The sequence below is a fragment of the Ambystoma mexicanum genome, chromosome 6p (genome assembly GCF_040938575.1).
Source record: "Ambystoma mexicanum isolate Mex_15411 chromosome 6p, UKY_AmexF1_1, whole genome shotgun sequence".
In the NCBI taxonomy this organism is placed as follows: domain Eukaryota; kingdom Metazoa; phylum Chordata; class Amphibia; order Caudata; family Ambystomatidae; genus Ambystoma; species Ambystoma mexicanum.
This window is the reverse complement of record NC_090935.1, coordinates 554,203,091-554,225,410: the sequence shown is the minus strand read 5'-3', so window position 1 is coordinate 554,225,410 and position 22,320 is coordinate 554,203,091. Positions and strand designations below refer to the sequence as shown.

Genomic DNA, 22,320 nt, shown 5'->3' with positions numbered 1-22,320 from the left:
AGAAGAAAAAGTAGGAAGACTGTGAGGTTCTTGAGTTTTTGATTGTCCATAGGCAGATAGAGGGATGAACCTAACAGTCTATAAACTAGCCCGACCCAGTCTCTGCATTGTTTGATGTATATAGCCAGAACAGAACATACTGAGACGAGGAAGAAGAATGAAGAATAACCAACTCTTAAGTACTGCCACAGGTGGCTTATCGGAGGCATGAAGGATGCCAAAGAGACAGTGACTACAGCAGTTGACGCTGCGCCAGGGCGGAATCCCAGGATAAAAAAGAAAGACGATGGACTAAAGTGTGTCCGCTTGCGGGGAAGCAAGGAGCTTGCTGGAGCCCTGGATGTCCGAATAAAAGGTTCTGCAGAGGACGCCGGCGAGAGGTTGCGAGTGTCCATTGTGGGTCTGAAGGGAGCGGACCCAACTGAGAGGCCGAACGTCAGAAGCGCTGGTGTGACTGCAACAAGGTGGACCGCCAGGTCAAAGAGCAAAGCCAAGTCCATAAGGAGCGGGAGACCGCGTCAAAGCAGACGAGATGAGCACAGGAAGCCACCGACAAGGGACCCCATCCCAGGAAGGACCGGTTACACGCTGCATTCCACAAAACTGTAAAGGGAGGCGTGGGAGACCAGGTAGGGATAAGGGACGGTGGAGAGGGGGACGCAACATAATGTTCCACACCACAGTGGCAGCTATAGGGCTATTGGGGAAAAGAACTATATAGAGGGCATCAGGGAGGATAACCCTCATCCCAGTTGTAATAAAGTAGCTAATGTTCATTGCAAAAGAGAAAAGTGCATCTGGGAGGATCTCCCTCGTTCCAGTAGTAATGCAAAAACTACTGGATGTCATAAGACCACTGACCACCAGAGACGGGTCGGGGAACCTAACAATAGTGAACTAAGTATCCAAGGAAAACGTCTTCGTTGCAGTGGCAGCAATAAGCCCAATGACCACCAGAGAATGGTCTGGTACCACAATATAAGTGAATTGGGCATCTGAAGAGGGCTTCCGCGTCTGAGTAGCAAAGATAAGTCCCTTGATCACAAGAGAAGGGTTTGGGACTTTGTTAACAGAGAGAGAGTGGCAAAATATACATCAAGTGGAAAGGCACGAAAAATAACTTTTCAAACACCAGGAGAAGGGAGTCACATTCTCCTGGAGAAGAAACTAAAGCCCTTGGAACATACTCAAGAGATCCCAGGGCAAGGGAGTGATTCCCTCTGGCCTTAATGTAAACTGTACAGATCAATACCAGGGGAAGGGAGTAGTTTCTTACCTGTAACTCCATTTCTCCAGCGTTGGTATCTTTCATGGATTCACATGCTTAGAATATTCCCCGTCGTCAGACTGGGAACCCTCGGTACACATATATAGTCGTTTCCTATAGGAAAAAACTTCCGACACTTGTGTGTCCTATCCACATCCACGTCCTCTCCGGGGCCGTCCACGCATGCCCCGTAGGACGTAATGGTATAAAAGCCCCGCCCCCGCGGGACCCGTCAGATTTCGGCCCCTCCAAAGTAGAAAGGGGAAACCTGTTTATGCACATATGTTGCACATTGCATTTCGGGGAGGCTGGTGGGCGCATGTGAATCCATGAAAGATACCAACGCTGGAGAAATGGAGTTACAGGTAAGAAACTACTCCCTTCTCCAGCATTGGATCTTTCATGGATTCACATGCTTAGAATAGATTGTATAGCAGTATCCTAGAAGAAGGAGGTGAGAATGCAATGCAACATACATCACAAAACCACTCCCAGTCCAAATATATATATATATATATATGTACGTAGGCAACATATTTTCTGATATAAACATATTCATAATACATAATTACATATATATATATATATATATATCTATATATATACTTAAAATCGACACATCAAGGAAAAACAAACATAGGCAAAGTAAGAGACAACAGCTTCACCATATTTGGCTTACCTCATTGAAAAAGATGGCGCAGCACTGCCCTTCCCATCTGTACTTCATCCGTATGCTGCCTTTCCAGGCAGTAATGGCGTGTGAACGTGTGTGGGACTGACCATGCCGCCGCCTGGCAGATGTCTGTCAGAGGAATTCCTGCCCATAGCGCCGCGGAGGAGGCTGTCGATCTCGTGGAATGGGCTCTAGGGTGCCCTTGTAGGGGCCTCCCGGCCTTGGAGTGACTAAAAGCAATCGCTGACGAGACCCATCGAGCCAGTCCTTGCTTGCAAATTGCCCTTCCTCTCGTCGACGGACCATATGCGATGAACAGCTGTCTGGTAGTTCTGAGTTCTTGCGTTCTTTGCAGATAAAACTTTAACGCCCTTTTCACATCAAGAGTATGAAGAGCCTTTTCCGCCGTCGACGACGGGGTCGCAAAGAAAGTAGGGAGGACAATGGTCGAGTGTTTGTGATAGACCGTCGGCACTTTCGGGATGAAAGTAGGATTAGTTGATAGTATCACTTTGTCCTTAAAGAATCTCATATATGGAGGGTCTATAACTAATGCCTGTAATTCCGACATTCTTCTAGCTGACGTAATGGCAATTAAGAAAGCCAGCTTCCACGATAGGAACTGCATGGATGAAGAGGACATTGGCTCGAAAGGGGGCTTCATTAAGGCCGCCAACACCACATTTAGACTCCACGATGGTGGGAACCGCTTCGTAGGGGGATAAATTCTAAAGAGACCCCTCATGAAATGTTTCACCAGTCTGTCGCTGAATAACGGTGAGGACTGTCTCCTCCTCGTGAACCTTGAGATGGCCGCCAGGTGCACCTTGATGGATGACGAGGATAGCCCACTCTCTGCTAGGTGAAGAAGATATGGTAAAATTTGTTCTGGAGTTACTTCCAAAGGCCGTATTTCGTGCTGCGTTTGACACCACATACAGAACCTTCGCCACTTGTATATGTATGACTTGTTAGTCGAAGGAGCCCTAGCCGCCTGCAGAATTCTCCGGCAATCCGACAAGACTTTCAAATTGCCAAATTCTGAAAAGTCAGGAGCCAGGCAGTCAGGTTGAGGCTGTCCGGATTGTGATTCCACACCGTTCCCTTGTCCCTGGACAGGAGATTCGGCACTTTCTGGAAAGCTATCGGCTGTTCCAACGACAGATGTAGGAGGTCGGAAAACCACGGTTGTCTCGGCCAATACGGTGCCACTAGAATGACCCGGCATTTGTATCTGCGAATCCACTGTATTGTCCTCCGTATAAGGGGGAACGGAGGGAAGGCGTACAGGAACTTGTCTGTCCACGGAAATGAGAACGCTTCCCCTAGGGATCCTTTCTGAGGCCATCTGCTCGCGAACTGCTCGCATTTCCTGTTTTCTTTCGTTGCGAAGAGATCGACTGAGTGGTGACCGCACCTTTTCGAAGATTTTTTTGCAGCTGAATGGTGTCCATCTCCCACTCGTGTATCTGAGCCATGCTCCTGCTCAGGGAATCCGCTTGTACGTTCTTCACTCCTGGAAGATGGTGAGCCACTATAGATATGTTGTGTTTCAAAGCCCTATGCCATACCTTTTGAGCCTCCACAGAAAGGGTCCTGGATCTAGTGCCGCCTTGTTTTATCAAGTAGAACATGGCTGTCGTGTTGTCTGTCAGCACTCTTACTCTCGACCCCTTGATATGTGGGAGGAATGATTTCAAGGCCCATCTCACTGCCCTCAGTTCCAACACATTGATATGCAGGCGTGATTCGGTCGGAGACCATCTGCCCTGTGTTTGGTGGTTGTCCATGTGTGCTCCCCAGCCCGTCAGGGATGCGTCCGTGATGATGGTATTCTGAAATTCTGGTTCTTGTAGAGGAACCCCTCTGTCCAGGTTGTGAACGCTTTTCCACCACTGGAGGGCTCGGATGATACCGTCGTCGTCGATGGTTATCCTGTCTGACCACCGGCCCGTGGCCTGCTTCCATCTGTCCGCCAGGAACTCCTGTAGAGGCCTCATGAACAATCGACAGTTGGCTACTAAGTGGATGCAAGAAGGCATGGAACCTAGGATCGCCACATACTTCCTCACTGAAAGTGTGCCATGTAAGCGAAGTTGACTCGTCAGTTGATTGATCTTTGACATTCTGTCTAGGGAAGGTTTCACTATTCCCGACTGGGTTTCGAATTGAGCTCCCAAGAACTTTAAGTTCCTTGAAGGCCTTAGAGAGGACTTTTCGAAGTTCACTGCGAACCCCAGTCGTTGCAGAAGCTGTAAGGTGGCCTGTACGCTGTCGTTGGTCGACGCCGAGGAGGATCCCCTCACAAGCCAGTCGAGGTACGGGTATACATGATGCCCTTTCTTTCGCAGCCAGGCTGCCACGGGTGCCAAACATTTTGTGAACGTTCTTGGGGAGGATTTGAGACCAAACGGGAGCACTGCGAATTGGTAGTGTGTCTGACCTACCATGAACCTCAGAAACTTCCTGTGTTTTTGACACATAGGAATGTGGAAGTACGCGTCCTGTAGATCTAGAGACGCCAAAAAATCCCCCACTTGGACAGACCTGATCACTTCTTGCAGTGTAAGCATTTTGAATTTCCGACTCTGTAAGGTCTTGTTGAGGTCGCGCAGGTCGAGAATGGGACGCCATTTTCCGTTCGGCTTTTTTACCACAAAACACCGTGAGTATACCCCTTGGCCTTTCTGCGATGCAGGGACTAACTCTATGGCACCTTTTTGTAACATAAGTGCTACTTCCTGCAGCAAAATGTTCAGATGTGGTTGGGGTAGATGTATCGGTGGACATTTTGGAGGTTTGCATTTGAATAGTAGAGAATGTCCGTACCTCACTGTGTCCAAAACCCACTGATCTGTTGTGATGTTTTCCCATTCTTTGACGCAGCTTGACACTCTTCCTCCCAGAACGGTGCGCTTCCCGTCATTGCTGGTCTTTCTGTTTGTTCGTCGACGACGAATAAGTCGGTCGTCTCTTGGATGACTGGAAGTTTCTGCGCCGGCTTGAGTTTTGAGAGGCGCACCTATATCATTGGGAAGGGTATGCCGATCTGCCAAAGGATCTATCCCTGGTTGCAGAAAATCTTGAGTTGCCAGATGCTCCTCTAAAGGGACGAAAGGAACGAAAGTGTTTACCACTCTGAAGAGAACCCAACGAACGTGCCGTATCCGAGTCCTCCTTCATCCCCTTCAAGGCCTCGTCCACCTTTTCTCCGAAAAGAAGATCACCTTCGAAGGGCATGTCCAATCCTTTATACTGCACCTCGGGCCTGAAGTTGGTGCACTTAAGCCAAGCCTGGCATCTTAGAACAACTCCGTTGTTTATCTGCTTAAAGCCCGAATCTGCCAGGTCCACCGCTATGTTAATAGCATGGTTCGACGCCTCTTCGCCTTCTCGTACCAGAGACATCGCCGTTCTTCTATGTTCCTCCGGGAGGTGGTCCAGAATAGGGGCTAGCCTGTGCCACATCTCCCTGTCGTACCTGGCCACAATAGCCAGAGAGTTGGCTGCTTTCACAGTTGCAGCACCCACGGAAAGAACCTTCTTACCAAACACGTCCTGGCGTCTTGCCTCATTATCCGGAGGGGTAGAGCATTTATGTTGGGCCTTCGCTTTCCTCGTCGCCGCTGCCGACACCACCGAATCAGGTGTAGGTTGGGCCGAGAGACACTTCGGGGTAGAGTCTGGCACTTTAAATTTCTTTTCAATGCGGCCTTTGACGGCCGGTTCAGAAAACGGGTGACGCATGGTTTGAACACCTTCTTTCCAGACATGATCTAAAATGGGTATCGAGAATATTAAACATCTATTCTTACCCATATGGTCGAAAAGAAAGCAGTCCTTTTTCTCCTCCTGCTGGACCAGGCCAAACTCCTTGCACGCCTTTTCCATCATTGAATGAAAAGCGCCAATATCGTCCGGTGGTGACGGGTGAGTGGGGCTCTTTGGTGTTTCCAGTTCCACATCCGAAACCCAGGATGGATCCCTAGATGGAGACAGGGAGATATCCGATGCTGACATACGGTCAGATAAAGAGTCTGAAAGCTCACCCTCCTCCTGGACTACTGGAGTCACCGGAACTCCTATCGTTCTGGTTGGACGGTGTGACGGGCCGGGCTCGTCGACGGGGGGGGTCGACGGTACAGGTGGAAGCCTTTCATCCAGCGATTTCAGCAGCGAGTGTAAGGAGGACAGGACCTCCATGGACAGGGCCGATTGAGAGCTTGGAAGTTGGGTAAAGACCTGAGAGCAGGTTGCTCCTGATGGCGACTTGGCTCGCAGGCCAAGGTCCTCCGGGCCCGCAATCCTGAAACCGTCGTCTTCTTTCGAGGAAATCGACACTGCCTGTTCCTGCAGCAATGTGTCCGGCAACCCCAGATCAAAAACTTCTGGTCTCCAGGCCAGAACTTCGGTCGACGAGGACATCGTCGCCGTCGTCGTCATTGGGTTGATGACGGGGGAAACCAACTGCGTCAGCGGCAGTGAGGACACTGACTGGTTCGTCGTCGTCGACGGTGGGCCTGCAGGCGGCTTAGGCGGTCCCGCCTTAACAGCGCTCTCCCTGCGTTTATCCGATTCTCTACTCGTGGCAGATCTATGAGGATCGCCCGAGGAGGATTTTGGCCTTCCTTGTTTTTTCGACGAAGATGATGATGATGTCTTTTTTGAAGATTCTTTAGAAGAGTCCTTGGAAGAGTGGCTTCGTGGAACATCTTTTTCCGCCGGTCGAGTCTTCTTTGCCGGTGGTTCCGACGAGGTTGAGCGGCGAGGGGCTCCCGATGTTTTCGTCGAGGCCACGCTGCGCACGGAGCCAACCTCCGACTGAGGGTATGCTCCCGCCCCGTCATTTAACCACGATACCAGCCGCCGGCTCCGATCTTTCAGGGTTTTCTGGGAAAAACCTTTACATATTTCACACTGGTCTGCCGAATGGTGAGGGTGGAGGCAATAAATACAATCGAGATGGCCGTCCCCCTCGTACACCTTCTTCAATCCGCACGTAGCACACGGGCGAAAGAGAGGTTTTCCCGACATTCTGATAAAACTAATTTCAGCGATAGCCTAGAAAGTAGAGACTACGCGAGGAGATCCCACTATCTTTGGAGACGGTTGAAATCTGACGGGTCCCGCGGGGGCGGGGCTTTTATACCATTACGTCCTACGGGGCATGCGTGGACGGCCCCGGAGAGGACGTGGATGTGGATAGGACACACAAGTGTCGGAAGTTTTTTCCTATAGGAAACGACTATATATGTGTACCGAGGGTTCCCAGTCTGACGACGGGGAATATTCTAAGCATGTGAATCCATGAAAGATCCAATGCTGGAGAAGAGAGTAATTCTCCTGGTCCAGAAAATTGAGTTGTGGAAAGATTGTGTGAAACCCGCAAGCCAGGGGAAGGGAGTAATTCCCTCTGGCACCCTTTGTGCATGAGAACATTTCTTTGAACACTACCTGAATATCAGGAGAAGGGAGCCATTCTCCTTCTGTTGGAGTATTCTTTAGTTGTAGTGTAAGGTATAGAAGAAGTAGGTGAAATAACTGGTACAGGCTAGTCGCGCTCCAGCCTTATTAATAGTCAATTCTCAAAGTAAGTTTGTGTATGAAAGTTACTGAAGTCTTTGACAAATCTTCATCTGGTAATGGTTTAATTGTTCATGGAGTCAGCCGACACGTGTTTCGACCAAAGTCGTTCTCAACGCCTTTAACTGGATAGGTGATTCTGTCAGTCCATATATATGGCGCGCTAGTTGTGTATAGGTCACCTCAGGATATTTTCATCTGTGCGAGTTCCCAGCATAAATGGGTTAATCCCCAGAAGAAAAAGGAACTGTGTCTTGCCAGTAGACCCTTCAATGAGTCAATGTGATACACAAACAGCGCGCCATATATATGGACCGAGAGAATCACCTATCCAGTCAAAGGCCTTGAGAACGACTTGGGTCGAAAAACGTGTCGGCTGACTCCATGAACAATTAAATCATTATCAGATGAAGATTTGTCAAAGACTTTATTCAGTCACTTTCAAACAAGAACTTACCTTGCGAATTGACTATTAATAAGACTGAGCGCGACTAGTGTGTACCAATATTTTCAACTGTTTTACTTTTTTGGGCCTTTTTGGGTGGACTCCGTGGAATTGGCTGTGCAACCTGCCGTTGCGTTGTGCATAGGTAGTCAAAGCACATTTTTGAGTGGTCAGACCCATACATTTTGTTGCATTAAGGTATAGAAGTAGGTTGTGACACAGCACAGTGGAGCTTGATTTTGATGGACATTCTGACGGATCCTTTAATATTAGTCCGAGGCAGGGAAACCCCTCTTAGAGGATAGAGATAATAAGGGCCTTTTTTTCAAAATAAACGTTAATAACCACCACCATGCCACCTTTGTGTCAGATTCCTTCTTCGACACTGAGCTCACTCCTTAACTAGGGTTGTCTCCTAAAATCTGTCCACAAGGCCTGATTTTAGAAATCCATCTTAACAATCTACATGCATAAAATGATTTAGGTTCTGTTAATCACATTGAATTATCTGTTTTTCTATTTCAGAAATGCTATTCCTCAGTTTATCACCAATATTTGTAGGTCATCTAAAACATATATCTGGACACTGACCTGTCTAATTTCTTAGTTTAGGGCCGCTCCTTAATAAATATCAATGTGAATTCAAAACTAGATGAATTACTGAACTCAATATAAAGCCACACATCTGATTTGTTGCCCATTGTTTCTGGTAAGCATAAATCAGCTTGTTTTCCGCTGTATGATGCTTTAGAATATCAGCTTTCTCTGAATCTTTGGCACGTACAATCTGCTTCTTTTGTATAGTCCTACAAAACTTGTCAGACTGGAATTTCTTTTTAAATTTTTTATTTACTGCAGTTGTTTTCAAAAATATTATTGTTTCTAATCAATTATCCATTTCCTTTCAAATCAAACCCAAAATGATGCGATTTCTTTCATTGTGGAAGCAAGTGAACAATTTGATAGAATTGCTGATTTTTGGCTTTGGCGCATTTTGATGGCTAAAAGTGTCACCATATGTGGCAAATCCTTTGCTATAGAGAAAAGGGAGGAGCGCTGGAAACTAGAATATCTGGTTGACATAGTAGCTCAATGTTGGTGGCATGAAACTGAAAACTGGGATGGATAATGCATTCAAATACATCGAAAGAAAGCTATTGGACAGAAAGTAGTGGATTTATCCTAGCTTCCAAATTAAACACAGTCCATAGACTGTTTGGTGATTTCTCTGTCATTCCTGTGAGGAACCTGAGGGCATCCTCCCATCTACTCCCATTGGATTCTCTTCTCAGGTGGCCAGGGAAAGGCCGTCGCTTTTGGATCCCGACACTGGGGTTGGATATGTGAGGGAGGATCACCTGGATGGAGGGCTCTTGGGGAGTGGTAAGAGGATGTCTGTAGGTGAGACATGGTACCACCTTTTCCCCATGAGAATGAATACTACACACCCCCTTCCTTCATGGGGTTTTGTCAGTCCATACCTCTTCCACACGCATACTAGGACCTTAAAGTGTATCCCTTTAAAAATGGGACTAAGTAGAGGTGACCAGGAGCAATGCACACTTCTAGTCAGTTTCATCACTTTAGTGCTGAGACGAGGAAGATCCCTAAAAAGGAACAGGCATGTCCTACTAATTGTTATATGAGGGTCAGGCAAACTACCTGCACCTGAACCCTATTGATAGGCTACAGATGCTTAAAAGCAGGCCCACACAGTAAACCAGCGAGAATCTGCCTGGAGAGAAGGTGGCCGGTGTGTGGCGAGTAGAAGGCTGGAGCAGGACCGGCAGAGAGGACACTGTATGACCAGGGGGGGGGGAAGGTGTTGCGACCCGATCCGGTCGTGAGAGAACCAAAGCCCCAACACTGGCCGGTGTTACATGTTCCAAGCTGGAGCGGGGGAGCATGGAGAACTCCTGATTGCAGTGGGACACTGCCTGAAGGTTCTCTGAAAGCGAGCGCTGCTCGCTGTGACTCTCGAAGCCTATCCGGGAGGAGAGAGCGGAACGAAGAACAAGGCGAGGACACCTGATGAAGCAGAGCAGCTCCGGTGAGTCCAAGAGAGAGAATACTCGTACCTGGGTGCTCTGGGGTGAATGTAAGACATTTAATGTTTACACACAACCGAAAAGCGCATAACAATAAGGTTTGGAACCTGAATGAAGCCAAAGGAATCGTGAATAAATTACCAAGTGATTTTGAAGGAATAATGAATGAATCATGGAAAAGAATCTTGGAAAAGGTGGCTAGTATTGGGGAAAATACAACAGCCAATATTGAAGACCAAACTAAAGAAAAGATATGGAAATCATGTGAAATTTGTAGCACAAGTGGAAAATGAATAACGTGCTGTGTTGAAAGGAGTGAAGTTTGTTGCAAACATTAAGAAACACTGAAAGCTGTTATCAACATTTATGAACTGTGAAAAGCAATTGTGAAAGACAAGGGCAAGTTGAATGCAAGTAGTGCCAAAGCCAAAAGACTGCCAACATATAAGTCATGATCAAGCAGTTTTCAAAAAGAAACCACAGCAAATGTTAAGTGTTCAAAATGGTGGTAGGTGGATAACCCAGTGTTAATCAAAAAAGATTAAGAGCATTACAAAGTGCCAAGGGTTATCGGTTGCATGACCTGCAATGGATGCGCCGTGTGGCACGATAACTGTGCCTAGACAGAATAGCCCAACCTGGGAAAGAGCCCAGAGACCAAGGCTGTGTGATATACGAGCTGAAGTGAAGGAGAGCATTTGTTTAGATACGAGTCAAAAGGAGTACCAGTTGTAACTGTGCAATATTGGTGAAACTGAAGAATCTTGAGCCATTTGAAACTGTGTTGATCTTGGGGCAGGGAACCCTGAGATATCCTGGAACTGTGTTACACTTGGGGAAGGGGACCCCAGGTCTTTCTTTGTGGAACTATTGGAACTTGGGGAAGGAGAGGCTGAACCAAACCCAAGCTGGAAGAAGCTCCAAACTGTATTTTTGAATTTTTGAACAGTTTCTTTTGGTGCTGCTATCCCCACACATTGTAGAGCTTTAGTTGTGAGAGCAAGCATAGGTTTCGGACACAGAGAGACCTTTGAATTGAACTTAATGACCCAGACTATCCTTAGTTTCTTTAGGTAGGGAAATCCCACCTTAGTGTAGGGAAAAGTGGGCCTTAATCCATCCCAACATTTGAAATAAAGTCCTTTTGTGTGATGCCTTCACACACTGACAATGACATTATATACACAAAAGTGTGTCAGTGGTCCTCTCTTGACTGGAGGCAACAATAAGTGACATTAGCCTCATGGTTAAAGAGGCTGGAAGGGCAATATTGGAGGAAATGTTTGGGGCTGTCTAAATCCACTCCAATGTGTTTGATTAGGAATGCATTGTGGACCATATCGTTATCAATAGAAGGGAACATCAGAAAGGGATCTTTCTTTCTGAGAATTATGTTGACAGAAGTAAATATGCTACCAGAATTTTGAGAGGGCTCAATGTGGACTCTATCAACTGAATCAGTTTAGGAAATCTACTAAAACATTTTTAAAGAAATGTAATTCTACTGGAACCTCGTGGATCCATTGACGATTCAAATACAACAGAACAGGGAGAATAATGCAGCAAGAATAGTAAAATTGCCGCTTGCAAAGGAATATTATAAATATCATCCACCTTTCATATATATTCAACCATACATGACATTTTCCCCAGATAAGTCACCTCGTAGAACACTAATTAAATTCCGGTTAAATCAGTTGGAGACATTAGAAATTTTAGGAGCCAGTAAGCACATTGAAAGATGTTTTTGTTGTTGCCTTTTATGCGGAACGGCAAGCGAAGTTGAGACCTTCAAACATTTGTAATTGACTGCTCGGTTATGGAGACAACTAGACACAAAATATTTTAATGTCTATGGTGACGACAGTATGAAACAGGAAGAATTCTGGGCACAGTGCATGTTGGGGGGGCACAAGTGAGCTAAAATTTAGCTATTACTGCTTTTTGGAATTATTCTGCGGGGAAGTTTGCTTAATTTCTAGAACCTTTCATGAAACCTGATCTGCTAGCTAATGATACTGGTTGATGTGTTTTTAATAAACTCCTTCCCTACCCTGTATGAACATAATGACATTTCTTGTAAGAAATTTTTTACTGCATTTTGCTTAATGAATTTTATACTGATGCATGAATTTTCTTTAACGATTGATAAGTAGTTTAATAAATTAATTGTTTTTGCAACAGTTGTAATATTTAGTGTATATGGTTTAATGTAAACCAAATATGCACTTACATTACATTTTTTTAAAGCACAATTTATTCATTTAAGTGACCGTCTGGAATTTTAAACAATGTGCAGCAGTTTTGCATTCATTAGGCCAATCCTGAATTGCTTTTCAAATCACATGCTTTCCTTCTGTTTTGATGCACAGTGACCCTCCCTTTGTTTCTGCTCAGCCACTCAACAGCCCGTGTGCATCTTCTTATTCCCAGCAGAGATCCTGAATGCTCAGCCTTGCTCCTAGTGACTATCTTCTCAACGCCCTCCCCCTACTGTCACAGAAATGTAATTTAAAATACAATTTTACCTGGTCCTGATAGTGACCCTCACATCATTGTTATGTTTTCACATGTTTAGATCTCTTTCTAAAGGAATTTGGGTTTGTTTCGAGCAAGCCTGAGGGATTCCCATCAAAGATTGTTATTGAACAGGCACATTTCAAGAGAAATTCGATTAAAAAAACACACAATTTCAAAATATTTCTGTAGGGGAGCAGAAGAAAAATTGCAACTGCGACAGTATACAAGAGCACTTTTCTGCAGCATAAATGTGTCCATCAGAACATTGTGTGCCCTATAGAAAGAATTAATGCACAGTAGAAATATATATTTGTATTATGCACTGCACTACTTTGATCATGCAGTACAGTTGCCACTACCACACAGGGAAAAGTGTAAGCAGAAATGACCAGTTTAAAACATCAAAGGGTTTCGACTGGCTGGATTTCATACTACAGCTTTGAATTCATTTTTTGGTGTAAGTTTGTGAATGGAGTTTTTTCAGATAAGGAACTCTGTTAAGCACCTTTTTTGAAGTACGTGTTCAAAATGGGGCTGCACCAGACTCCAGTGGGGAAGTGAGACAGTAGTTACAAATTATTGTAGATTCGTTATTGCTTCTGATATTGAGCCAGCGTGCTTTATAGAGCGTTTTTGTGGAGCTCTTCTCAGTTTTTAAATGCTGCCAAGTTCTGGCTGCAGAGACCGCTGTTCTTGGGACGGTGTCTATTCTATGCATATACTTAATTGGTTACATTTTCCCCATTCCATGTGAATATGTTGGCTGAAAAATGTCATCAGGGAGGTGAATTCATTTTTCTGACCCCTAAAATACTTTCCCAAAATATTCTAAGAGAGGTTCATTTTACGATTATAAATCCAATCCTAGAATATTTGGGGAAAGTTTTTTACTGAGGGTGTATATTTGTGGAAGTGTCACCCCCTGGCTGCATTTTACTTGAAGAGATGTTCACTGGATATAATTGTCTCTTGTCACTGTGCGGACTACCTTGCTGTAATTTACCAGCCTTTTAGGCTGTTTTGGTTTAAGTCCAGAGGTGCTCCAGGGTGATCTGCGAAGGAGCTACGTCCTATGTTCTCTGCCACAGAGCAACGTTATCTGTCTGTGCAGGCCTTAGGTTTGACACCCTGACCTACAATGAAATCTGCAACAGCGGCGCCTAGACCTTCCCCACAATGCATGCTTCATCCTGCGTAGCCTTCCCTGGGTCCTCTGAACCCCATCCTGTCAGCGGTCCTTCTCTTCAGGGTCTATGGGCTGGGTGTGCAGTCTGCTGGTTCCTCCGGACCGCAATGGATTTGCAGCCATCCATTACCAAGACCTCTGGTCGTCAAACCTGGACCTGGATCTCTTCTTGTGGGGTCAAAGACTCATCATTAGCTCCGCTTCCCCACTTTGACTTCTCTCCTTCCTCCACTGAGAGTATCTTGGTCCAACTTCTTGCTCCAACCCTCCCAACAACCTTTCTCATTTACTACCCCACCTGGCATCTTTAACACCTTCTTCTATGATCTTTACTTATCATTTGAATTTCTCCCAACGGACACCCCTGCCATTATCACGGGTGACCTCAACGTGACAAACTTGTCCAGTGCCCATTATCATCGGCTAGATTTCAATTTTTCTGACCACTATCTCACGGCAACTCGATTGATTTCATCTTCCTTTCCTCTACTCTTAACTGCTCTGCTTGTTCAATTGATGCTTCACCATTTGACAACTCACTCACTTCACCATGTTTACCACCCTTGCCTACCCCTCCCCTCACCTATCACCAAATGCAATTATATACCTGACTCCATGGACCCTTAGCTTGACCAAGTCAGGACCTTCATCCAAGCTCTCACGCATTGTTGGCTCAATCCATGAAATATGCATTTACTGAGTCAATTCTACACTGGCTACCCCCATTTGACTTTCTCTTTCCTGCTCTCTCCTTCACTCCCTCTTCACTGCTGCCCTCAATCATGGATTGTCCCCGCCATCAAACACCAATATACAAAGACTCTCTCCGTGTCTTCACTATTGCTCCGGGCTCTTAAATCCCCCCAAAACAATCCCATATCCTCCCTCAGTTCTCACAGTTGCAAGATATCCATGAGCTTCCAGCCAATGCTTCCCACCACCAAAACCCAGCATTATATCCTCCTCTTTTTCAGCCAATGGACTTTGCGCCCTATTTCTCAAACATCACGTGACACACTATCAACCCTCCTTCCCCTCCTCCTTCCTCCTATCCTTCTCATTCCAAAACATACCTTCTCTGCAGAGCGGACACCTATCCTCAACTCAGTCTACCCATTTTATGCTCCTACTGATCCCTCAGACCACCAAACTATCAAGGAACTTGCACCTGTTACTTAAGCTCAACTCTCTTAAAAGCCCATTCGTCCACTGACTTCTTCCTAGTCTGCCACAAGTGACCATGGCCATGCCCATATGAAAATAAACATCTGCTGACCTTAACAATCCCTCTTTCTACCGACCTATCTCCACCAAATTCCTTCAGAGGATTGCATTCAACATCGTCAATACCTCAAGATACCTCCAGTCTGGGTTTTGGTCTACACACTCCACTGAAACTGATCTTCCTCATATGTTTAACATTTCTATCTATGTCTGTCACTGCCACTTCTCCACCATTCTCATTCTACTCGATCTCTGTTGGTTTTGAAAGTGTGGACCATCCCTTCTTCCTCAAAACTCTTTCCTCTCTTGGCCTCAAGGACACAGTACTCACTTTGGTGGCCTCCTATTTCTCAGACTGCTTCCTCTCCATCTCCCGGAACTCTTAACTCAAACACAATCTCAAATTCAATCTTTCATCACTGTCACTGCTATCATGAACAGGATTAACCTTCTTAATATCAGGAAAACCCATCTGAATCTCTGTTACTACTCGACCAAAACTCTAACACCTAACCTGGTCCACATTAAACTTCATTAGTACTCTAGACAACCACTGAGCCATCCTTCTGCTTTACTTCTTTGCTCCACTCAACATAGTTCTTAACTTGCCACAAGAGCCCTTTAGATTCCACCTACACCATCTCCAATCATGACACATCGACACCAAGCCGGATGGCTGTCAGTGCAACATTGCCCCCTCTTCCAGTTTCCCCTACATGTCTTCTAATCAATTCATGATCTTGCCCATCTACTACAATGCTGACTTCATCTCCCACTAACTCTCCCCCATGAGCCCTAAGCTGAACTCTCAATAACCTATCCGTCCCCTGTCCTGGTGCAACCCCTCCACATCTACTCCTTATCACTTCTGTCTCCCACTCACTGGAATGCCCTCACAAGAAATCAAAGCAATGCAATAAAATGAACTATTCAATACTACACTGAAGCTCCATTTACTAGCTTACATACAATATACATATGTAAATGAGAGTAATGATCGGAATGACAAAGCAAACCTTCCATGATATATGAAGTTGTGGCGCTGCTGTATGTTGCATGATCGATGGAGTGTTGGGGCTTATGTATGGCAGTACACCACACAGAAGACTGCATGAACTATGTGGCCTTTAGTAGGACTCCTTTAATTATCTGTTTTAAGTGAAGGTTTGCCATGTTTTAAGTTAAAGATGCTGTTGTTGTGTTGTGTTCTGTTCAAACCAGATGTGGAAGTCTCAAAGTATATCTTACATCAGTGTTGCCCTGTAAGAGCCGTTCACGGATGCCAATTCTAGGTTTTGAAATTGAGTGCATATTGATGAAGTGGCAGGTGGTTTTATTTTCATATCCATTTTCTTTGGTGTGCGATGAGTCCTCATCGTGGCTTTCTTTTGATATTGCCTTGTAGGATGACCCGACTGTTTGGGAGGATGCTCTTTATTCTTTATTATCCGAGCTTTGGGCTGCTAGTGTTAGGCAGGTCAAGATGTTCCAGGTTTCGTCTGGGCCTTCATTGAACTAATCAAGCACATTTATTTTGGGCTCCGTATGTATGTACGTCTCATCATTTGGGTCATCTTCAGTTTATGGCACAAAGAGATGTGGTTGTTATAGTCTTTAGTGATGAATGGCACATGTTCAGTGGACTGTCTAATTGGATTACATTGCAAGTCTTCTATGGTGGGAGGGAATGCATTGGAATTGGTGTGTAGTCGTCTTGGGTGTCCAGGTGAGGGTTGCTTATCCTTATGTAGACTAACCTCTCTTCAGTTGGTATGTTGATGTATTTTTGTTGCCCTTGTCTGGGGTATATGTCTTCTTGAGATAGCTCTCTTGTATTTTCCAGAGGTGGATTTCTTGCACATGTTCTTAGGGCATCTCTGCTTAAGTAGTCAGAGATACGGGGGGTCTGATCTTTGATCTGGATAGTGGTGGTGGGTTCAACATATTTTTTTTGGGGTGTGCTGGTTATGATTGTTTCCTCCTTCAGGGTGGTGCGTTAGAAGTCTACTTATTCGCCTAAATTCCTTTAAAGCTGGGTGTTCTTTTTGCGGTGTGCCATCATTTGATTGGGCCACTTGATGTGTTCACCCTGGTTGTGGGTTTTATTCATCCTGACTCTGTTGAGACATTCTGAAAAGAGACTATCCGACCCCTAGTTTTTTAATTTTGAGTATAGACCAACTGGAGAACGTTTCTGTGCGGAATGAATTCAATTTCGACCTCAAAAATTGTGTTTAGCGTATTTGTTGACCCCACTCGGCTATTTGACATCTGGTAATTATAGACTTGCAAGCCAGTGCTCTAGCACACTTTGCCAGCAGAATGATGTGAAAAACAGGCTTAAACGCATCAAAGAAATGATCTTGCCAACAAAAAATAAACATTGGGCTTAAAAAGCAGAGGCTTTCCTCCAGCTGTTTCTTCACCAAGAAAACAAGTATTTGACCATTAAGGCTTAGCTGCCCAGCACTGATTGATTAGGGGTGCACTTCCACAGCAGTGTATGAGCTTGTAAAGTGATACACATCTATTTACATGTACCGACTAAAATGTTTTTACTTTTAAAACTTTGCTCCAAGTGTCCCAGAGTTCTGAGCCTGAGGAGTGGAACTATATAAAACATTTACCGGGAGGATAGCTCAGGGGCAACAAGCTCACCTTGGAAGCAAGACGGCGTGGAGCAACACAGGTTTGATCCACTGTTCTGCACTTAAAAACTTCTGGGTAATAAGTGTGTTATAAATAACCAATTATATTTAATAATTATAATTATGTGAATCTATCAATGACTGGGTACTAGAGAAACAGGTGTTCCCATTTCCTGTACCTGAATCAGATGTGCCCAAACAAATGAGCTTGCATAGTATATTTGTATCCTAGAGGTTCATACACTATGTGGGGCTCTTCTGTGTTGAGCTCACAGACCCAGTTCAGTTTGAATCACCTGGACTGGGGTACTCCGAGGGATTCAAAGGATCTTTTTCCAGAAAATGATATTGAGTGACTTACAATGAAATGTCACTTAACAAAAGAATGGAGGAAGAATAGGTTTTCACAGCCATATTGTCTTTGTGAATAAAACTTGAAAGATTCTTAGGAGAACATTGTGCCAAATCTGCAGATTATAATCCAGGCTTTCACTGAACTACCTTTAAAACAATGTACAGAAATGTGTTTTGGGATCTTAAAAGTGTGCTTTAGTAAACTGTCATTTTTACTAAAAATTATCACAGCTTCTCACATCAAATCTTTATAACAAAATGTGTTTTTTACTGAATACACATGAAGTAATTCCATATCTTTAGGAATTACTGGAGTAATTCTATATATTTAGAAATTACAAACCATCCAAACATCATTTGATTACGTCTGCATTCAACAGGATTTCGGTATTGATTTACGTAATTTTGGAAAATTGATTTTATTTCAATCCTGCAGAACTTTGGATTCAAATAGATTGAGTGCGATACTATTCACATTGGGACCAAAGAAAAGGTTGAGACATAGTTATAACGGTTCTATGTTGTTTCATCGTCAGTCATTTTTCCGACTGCCTTTTAAATGAGTAAAACATTACGGAAAAGGTAATTGAATTTGTTTTAGGGGTGGGGGTTCCCGGCCCAAAACCCACCCTCCCCCACCAATTTTTGTACTATTCCCAACCCCTGCCAACCCCTTAGCTGCCCTTTCCCACCCCCAAAAAAAAATTAAATAACCTTTTTCGGAATTTTGTACTTGTTTAAAAGGCAGTCGTAACAATGACTGTCGATGAAACGACGTTATATCGTTCCAACGCATCGAATGTAATAGATTCCTCCTCTATATGTGGTTGTATGTCGAAAAACATTTGTAATCTCATTTTGCTCAGAAATTTGAATGGACTAATTTTTCAGCAAAACCACTAGAGTTTGATGTTGGTACAAAAGAAAGACCCTCATTAAGTAGAGTAATTTGTTGCGAAGTAAGTACTTTGGAAGAGATCTTAATGACTGCATAATGTTCTGGGTTCACTTTGGATGTTGTCTTAGGTTTCTTTTTGCCTCTTCTGGGCAGGGAAGCTCAAGTTTATTACACAGCTTCCCAATGTGTTAATTGCTTTTTCTCTGTGAACATTTCACTACTAACGTTATGGATAGTCCAGTTATTTTACTTATTTATTGTGCTGCATCACATTTCCCTGGAATGGATAACAGCAGGGTGACTTTTGTCTATTCAGAACAAGGTTCCTGCGGAGAATGACATTTTTGTAATATAACCTTGGTTGGGCACTCGCACACCATCCGCCACAAGCTGTGGTTGCCCCATGAATCTTGAAACATAGTGCGTCACCAGTTGAGTATATGGGCAACAGCTCTACGTTTTTATCTGTAGCATTGGTGGTCTTTAATACAGATAACCTATTTACTAGCATTGTGCTTATGTTCCATCATTAGTGTTATTTTAGTTTAAGGTTCATCTTATCCAGGCTTCATTGCCATTTATCTTTATCCAAGCTCCGCTGTGTCTTTCAATCATCATAGGGTGAGTCTTACGCTTTCTATTCTTAACCACCTTTTGGTGTAAACACATATGGTGCTCAGAATGTATGGTTTTAGGGATCATTTTGGTATTCTCTGATCTTTCTCTGATTTTCTCTGATTCTCTGATTTTTATAACATCGTGGGCTGTGCAGTCTATGGCGCGTGGTCGCCTCGCGGCCCAGGAAGAGGTATATGTAACTCAATGAACTTCACTGCTTCATCAGGGACAGTGAAGAAGATCTTGCCATCATGAGTAATCTTTAGCCGTGCCGGGAACAGGATGGCGTAGGGGACGTTGCGCTCCCTGAGCAGCTTCTTGACGCCTAAGAACTGGCGCCTCTCCTGCTGCACCGCCAGCGAGAAGTCTGGGAAGATTCTAACGGTATGGGCCTCAAATCGCAGGTCTCCCTTTTCCCGCGACAGGCGGAGGATGAGATCTCTGTCGCGGTAGTTGAGTATCTTGGAGATAATGGGTCTGGGGATGTCGCTGGGTCTGGGGCACGGTGACAGGGCCCGAAGAGCCCGCTCGACTGTGAAATACGGTGAGAGGGCAGGGTCATCCAGCAGGTCTTTGAGGAGTTTCCCCACTGCGTCCTCCATCCGCCCCTTAACGGCATTCTCGGGGACCCCGATGATGCGCAGGCTGTTCCTGCGGGAGCACGATTCCAAATCGTCACATTTCGCCTTGACACTTTTCATGTCACGCGTTAGGGAGGCCAAAGTGTCTTGGAGCGCGTTAATACCATCTTCGTTCACCGAGATCCTATTTTCAGCCTCGGTGATCCTCGATCCCGCCTGGTCTACTCGAGCCTTTAGCGAGGCGAAATTAGCATTAATGTCGTCTAGTTTTTCATGGAAGGAGAAGTTTTTAGCCATAGATTCCATTAGTAGGGTGAGGTCAGGTGCTCCGACCGCTCGGTGCAGGGTCAAGTCTGGCTCGTCCTGGGGCGATGATGTGCTGGCTGGCTCATCTCGAGGGACCGCTTTAGCGTATTTGTCCATTGTACCTCCTTGGGCCCCCGCCTTGTGTCTGCTAGGCATTGTCACTGTGGTGGGCCCGGTTGCAGTGAGGGCCCACTTATGAGTAGGATGGAGAACTGGGGAAGGCAGGGGCCGGCAGGCGCAACCGTAGTGTCTTTCGGTAGCGGTTGGCGGTTGGGGGCAGTTGGGGGGCCACCGCAGATAGCAGAGAGTCAACGGTGGAGCAGCAAAGCTGTGATGGCGGGCGTTCGCAGCCTCCTCATGTGTACAGGTTGCACAGGGGCCAGCGGGATCTGTCTCAGGAGGGCTCGAGCGGAGGCGGCGACAATGTCAGCAGGAAAGTGGGCAGACAGTATGGTGAGGGGCGCTTCCTTACGACAGTTCTGGCGCCCAGCAGGGCCCGCAAGGTCGCACACAGCGGGCAGAGGTCTCGCCGCCCACCGCTCCAGCCCCCGCTCACCTGGTCCACCGCAGCAGCGGGGCGAATAAATCCTCCGTGTTGTCGGCGCCGGGGAAGGCCGCGATGATCACTGACGCAACAGGTAGCATTCAGAGTGTGGCGGCGTCCGCAGCGGGACCTCCAGGCATCCGCCACAATTCCACAGAGCGGCAGGAAACAGGAGCGGGGAGGGGACCCAGGAGTCAGGCAGGCCAGGCGGGAGGGCCGGATGTTAGGTAACCGCCGGGGCCGGGAGGAATACTAGGCCCAAATCCGACAGGGGTGCCAGCCAGGTCCCGGGGGGACCGATCGAGTCCAAAATCGCACAAAATGTCCAGTGCAGTGGCGGAAACAGCTCGGCCAGCCGATAGTCCTTCACAATGTCGGGAACCGCAGATAGGAGCAGATGAACGCCGAGGCCGCACAGAGCTGAAAAGCTAGGCAGCCATCTTGGGCTGCTCCACAGCACCACCCCCTTGACATGTATCTTTTGTGTATGAATTGTATATCCAGAGGTTATGGAATATAGACAGTGACATTTTGTTCATTTGTGCTTTCAGTTGATATCTTGCTCCTGAAGATGGGGTTTTTATCCAGAAACTCTAAGAGCTCAGTTAAAAAAAAGTAAATAGGAAATCTTTATAACTTCTCGGAACTGGCTGTGTGAATTTGTTTTGAAACATCTAACAGTATTACAATTGAAAATTAATTGTTGGCTGTGTTCACAGCAAACAGGTGTGCAGGGAACGGGGGAGTCCTTACTTTAGGACACTATTTTTTGAGAGATTAGATTGAGGTCCACATTCCTCAAGGCTTCCAAATTGGACCTTTGCCCAGATGGGCATTGTCTTGCCAAAGTTAGTTTGACCCTGTTATGCTTGGACTCCATTGTCTTTTAATCACCAGTCCTGCTGGTCTATAACATGGGTTCTATGTGAAATCTCGCCCGAAATATCCCTGTGGCCTAAAAAGTCATCGGTTAAAATGCACTTTTGAACACATTTATATGCGGGGGAGACCCCAAACATCCCCTCATACTCACTCTTACCATGAAGTAATACCCCAACCCACCCATTGCATTTAAAAGTGCATTTTAAGTAGTGTTTTTTCCGCCACAGGATTATTGCAGCAGTTTTTCACTGGATACGATAACATGCAGGTAGGTTTGTGTATACTTAACATAGGAATGAAAGTGTAGTTGGCAAAGAGAAGAAAATATCCATTAGGGGTTTCACCTACATGGTAAACAGCTAGAGTGAGAACTGGGAGTCTGGAAGGAATCCACAAGTAACTGGACTGACGCTGGGGCGAGCAAGGGTGGCATCACTTGGGTAGTCAAGAGTAGCAATCACTGTGTCCATATTATATATTTTAAGAGAAATATACATTCAACTGCCACTAGTTTTAATAGCTGGATGCTTGTGGCTGCTATGC

General features: G+C 45.5%; 1 protein-coding gene across 1 annotated transcript in view; it reads right to left on the bottom strand.

Moving 5' to 3' along the window:
• NLN (neurolysin) overlaps positions 1–22,320 on the bottom strand; it is a 906,503-nt gene that overhangs the window by 102,243 nt on the left and 781,940 nt on the right. The gene's annotated exons all lie outside the window — the stretch shown is intronic.